Genomic DNA, 5,511 nt, shown 5'->3' with positions numbered 1-5,511 from the left:
TAATAACTAATCATAGGGTGACATACATATTAGGCACAAATGAATCTTGCCAGTCCCCTACACCAGCCATGCCTATGGAGTGTTACTCACGCATGAGGGAAGGATAACAACGAAACACATATATTATGCAAGGGGAACCATCTAAAATATATCATTGTTCACCACAATATAACAAATGACTAAACCAATCTGGGTCTCTGGATACGATGAATAGAGTAACAAACCCTAGCATTACAAGTTGGAATCTCTCTCTATGAAAGAATTGTCTATGAATGAATAGGGGACTACGATTCAGAGGAGGTCATAATGGATCTAAGTGAAGTCCGTCTCCTGATCTCTTCTCCACTATTCTTGTTATGTTTTGGTGGCATTTTTTCATCCTATCCTTGGATCGTCAACAAAAAAGTGTCTTATATTGTATAGACATGAGGTAGGCGGTGGCGACTGGAAGGACCGTGGGTAGGAGCGCTCAAACTCATACCACACGTCATCTTTTGTTCTGGACTCGTCGAATGGATTTCTTCTTAACATAAAAGCTGTCAATTTCCTCCTCACTTAGCTTGATATCACATTGGTTCCTTCCTAAAGTAGATAGTCCTACACAACAAGCAAGCCAACAAGGTTTCTTCATTTATGAAGGATTCTCGCTAGTGGAAAAGAGAAAACTAGCAAAAACCCTACAAACAACCAGTAAAAATACTGATGGAAAATTATCATATTTTGAGCCATCATCGCGTGACTGCATATTTCTTTGAGTTTTGCTGCGTGTAAATTAGTTGTGGTAACATTGCCGCTGAGCTTTGAAATGTTGCTTGTTTTTAGTTTCATGTTTTGTTCTGGGTTTGTAAAACTTTGTGGCAGTTTATCTAATGGGAATCATCAAGGAGGCTCGGGGTCTAAAAACTAAATAAAAACATTAGTATAACAAGCTCTATGACCAAATCGCTAGACAGGAAGGGACAAAAGTCGTTTGGTAACAATTCTCCTCAAGCAGACCTTGTAAACAACCAACAATTAAGGGTGAGAGCGTGTGCCTTATTATGGTTCACTTCTCTATATAAAGATGATTTTGTTTTTAATACAAAAATATCTTCTCCCATGCAGGTTATCTACAACTGTATGCATTGACTTTGTATATGGTCAACGCTAGACCAAACGGAGTACCGTATCTTGTTCATGACAATGTGCACGCACTTGGATTAAGTGGTCGGTGATGTTTTTACCCAATAAGGATGGCAACACTCCAGATCAGAATACCACCCACTTTGCCATATGCATAGCTTTGGTGTCATATGACTTTATTGTTGCCAATATGTCATTTTTATTTACAGTTCAGATCGTTAGTTTTGGTTGTGTCTATAGTAGATATGCAGAGGCCAGGTGTCGCTCATCGTGCTTTGTATCCACTTGATGCTAACTATCTCTATTTTTTACTTAAATAAATAGTGCTTATTTTCATGTCAGGCAGAACGCTTCATCCAATTTATTTATATTCATCACTTATTCACTCTGTTTCAATTTTCCCCCTCCCATTTCTGGTTTTTTCATCGATTTTTTGAAAATGCTCTTAATCGTCCCACATTTTATTGACTTGCCAAACAAAACATAAACCAATAAATTCCTACCAAATGAGTGATTTTTATTTAGATAAATACCCCGTTCAATGCACGGGCAATTATCTACCGAGTTGATAAAAGCGCCCGGGCAATTGCGTAGTGAGTTAATTTTTTTTAGAAAAGGAGGACGACCCCCCACCTCTGCATCTGGACGATGCATACGGCCATTTTATTAATTATTGACATAAAACCTTACAAAGTCATACAACAATAAGTCTAAAGCCACCAAACAAAGCAACATCTGTCGCTATCCATATCCAATTGATGTAGGGGCGCTGAAAGTCTGGGCCTAATACCAAACGGACCATGCAGCCAAACCTAACATCTAAGACTTGAGGTCCCAATCAGGACGCCTGCCGGGTATGGGCACCCACCAGTCCGGCGTGCTTCTCAACCAGGACCCCTGCCGGGTATGAGGCCGCCGCAGCCACCTGCCATCAATCCATCTTCAGAGCTGTACTGCTGCATCAACCTTGTCCGGTCCAACTGCCACCGACGCCACCACGACGCCAGGTAGCGTCACCCTCCTACGCGAGTCCATCTCCGCTCATCAGGCGCCGATTCTCCACTACGCGACGCCGCCGAGATCCGCCGTCATCAATGGAGCAGATGAAACACCGCTCCTCCTCTTGTCCCCTCGAACCAGCACTTGCTCCAAAACGATGCCCCCATGAGGGAGAACGATACCGATGGCAGCGTCATCGTCCGATCCGGTAGACCCAGATCTAGGGTTTCCTCCGGAACTTCCCGATCAGGTTGATGTGACCTGTAACGACGATGCCTCCAGAAGGAAACGACTTCTGAGACGCCGCCATCGTCTGCCAAGACCGCAGTCAGGCGCGATTTTCACCGGAAGCCACGTCTTCCCGACATTGTGGCTGGCTGGAACTGAGCAGAACCTCGCCATGAAGACGTATGTCGCCGTCGGTACTCCGGCGGAGATCCGACATCTCCTCACCGGTCCCTCCACGCGCCGCCAGTCGGCGGAAGGCCTCCCCGCGACGGATCCAAACGGGGCGTTGGATCCGCAGTAACTGTCGTCACCATTGCGACCAGGACAGCCCACCCCGCCGGCTGGGGCGCTGCCACCGCCGCCGTCCAAGCAGAGTCGCCGCTCCGCCGGCGATGGTGCTCCGGCCCCCGCCGCACAGCCCGGATTCTCCGTCCTAGCCGCCGCCATTGGATCTCATGAGAAGGGTCGTCCCCGCTGCCTCAGATGCGATCCGCCGCAACCACCCGCCCAGAAACTTTGGCACCGGGCCCACCGCCACCGCGGCTCACGCCGGCGGCAACGGCGGCAGGAGGGGCTGGCGGCGCTAGGGTTTCGGGGCCCCTGACGCCGCCCGGGGGGAGGCAACGCGAGGGGGAGGGGGAGCTCCTTCAAACAGAAAAAGAGCCTGTAGACAACCAGCAAAATTTCCTCAAAAAAAGGAGTACTACTGAATTCGCCTCGGACGAACGAATGTGTTTGAAATGCAACCATTCAACCAGCAACCAAACACGTTCCGAAGGGAGACGACGTACGCAGGCCCGCCTGTAGTAAACCGGAGACGTTGAATCCACGGCGTGACTCGGGACAAAGCAGCAGCGCACGAGGAGGACGCGTACGTACAGGTCATACGGTGATGAATGCGGCACAGTGCGCGCGGTGGTCCACCGCAGCAACCCCCCATCTGCACGGGGCCAAAAGGCCCCATGCAAATAAATGCCCAGTTCGAAGTCCCAGTGCGTGCCCCTCTCCTCGCCCCCCCCCCCCCCCCCACCCCCCCATCTCTCTCCGCCACAGTGCACCAGCAACTCGGCCACGTCTCCCCCCGGCCCCCACACTACAGTTCTAGAGAGCGAGCGGCGCACTGTTCCGGCGTGAAGCGCGAGCGAAAGAGAGAGGTCCTCATCGAGCGCGCGCGAGACAGAGTTTCAGCGCGAGGACGGGGCATTTAAAACGGAGAGAGACTCTTTATTTTTTCCTTTGTGCCGCAGCCCTGCCCGCTTCCCCTTTTCTATCCTCTTCATTTTCATTTTAATTTCCTCTCTCTCTCTCACCCCTCGACGAGTCGCTGTTGTCAGACGACGCTGAGCAAAAGGGCCGACAGAGGAGGAGGGAACAATAGAATGACTTGAATGAGGAGACAGGGAAACATGGGGGGACTGGGAAAAAATGATTTTGCAATCCATTGCTTTATGATTGGGCTCTCCCCCCCTTTTCCCGTTTCCTCCCCGCCCTTTCCTTCTTTCCCCCCCACATCTCTCTCTCTTCTCGCCCGGTACTGCTGCTGCCGCTAGCAGTAGGGGACCTTCCTTTTCATCTTTTCCCCTCCCTCGCTCGCTTCTCTCGCTCCAAAAGAATTTCCCTCTTTCTATCCTCCTCGCAAATGTGTGGGCGAAGATTGCTCGAGATCGTAGTAGCCTGGCTAGTGTGGTGCTCGTGCGTCCGTACCGGGACTGGGAGATTGCAGCGGCTTGAGGCTCACTGGTACTCCTTCCCACCTGCACATTAAAACATTTGGGTCAATCAGTCGCTCAGGCAGTCCGTCAGTGAGTGAGTGTGAGTCCGTCCTATGGTTGTCAAATCAAAAGTGCCTCGCGTTGCAGCAAGGAGAGGAACCAGGGAGGGATTAGTACGAGCACCGGTACTGTCTGTCTGGTGGCCTGGCCACTTTACCTGAGATTAGCCTCCCTATCTATCTATCTAGCTAGCTAGCGTCCTCAGGTAGTAAGTGGTATGAACACCGACTTTCTGGCCGCCCTACCTGTCGGCGACTGACATGCATGTATCTCATTCCCATATGCTTATGCTCCATCTCATCTGATTAGATGGCCAGCTTCTTCTGCTGAATCTGTATAGTGCGGTGGGATTTCCTCCTTCCTTTTGCTCCGGCCTCCGGGCACCTGGAACAAGTTCTCTCGATCTACCAGTAACCATTAACTTTAAACAAAAACCCGTCAAGCTCATCGTGCTTGCCAAGGAAGGTGCATGGCCGATGCCGATGCCGATGCGATCCTTTCCATCCCAGGGCCGCCCGCCCTTCACGCCCGGTGCGTAGGGCTCAACCGGAATCAGGGCTAGCTAGCTATAGCCAGCCAGCTATAGGATCTTTCGACGACGACGTCTCCGCCATGCACCCTCTCACCAATCACGCGACGCACTGGGCCGGCCGCTAGCTAGCTACACATCGACGTCCGAGTTGACACCAAACGCGTGCGTCCCCTGCTTGATCACGTAAGGCCTTGCTATGTGCTAGCTTAGCTTAGCTTATCTGCTACCATGCACGATGCACCTCCCCCTCCCCGGCCGTTGCTGTCATGATCAAGTATGTATTCATGCCGTCGCCTGCGGCACCTGTGACCAGACGCTGCGTGCCGTGGCCTAGCCATTACTGACGCGCATTTCGGCATGTGGTAGCTTGGCTAGCTGGGAAAGGGAGGGATGGATGCGCGGTTGGTTGCGCGAAACGTCCCCGTCGCGCGCGGCGGGTTTCATGGCGCGTCGTACTTGGGCCGATCAATGCGCTGCCCTGCGATGATGCTCATGGCCGGTTCTCGCAGTTGCCGGACCAGGACCACCACGGTGCCAGTCCAGGGAGCAATCCATGATGTATGGATCGATGGAGAGAGGCATCAGGCACCCGGGGCCGATGGAAGGCGACGACGATCGATTGCTTTGCTTTGCATTGCAATCTTAATCGGCTTTTGATGGTGCATGTGCGCTAATGTGGCCAGTTTATAATTAACTAAGCTGATGCGGTGCGGTCAAGCGGGCGATCCACATTTTCACACCGGACTTGGGCGGTGCTGGAAAAGAGCGAGCAGGCAGGCAGGCAATGTCCGTGGCTTGCCGATCAGCTGACACGACCAAGTGGGAGGCGAAAGGAAGAAAGAAAAGACTAAAGCAAGC

This window comes from Triticum urartu, chromosome 5 (assembly GCF_003073215.2).
Source record: "Triticum urartu cultivar G1812 chromosome 5, Tu2.1, whole genome shotgun sequence".
In the NCBI taxonomy this organism is placed as follows: Eukaryota; Viridiplantae; Streptophyta; class Magnoliopsida; order Poales; family Poaceae; genus Triticum; species Triticum urartu.
The sequence above is the reverse complement of the archived record's forward strand: the minus strand, read 5'-3'. Positions refer to the sequence as shown.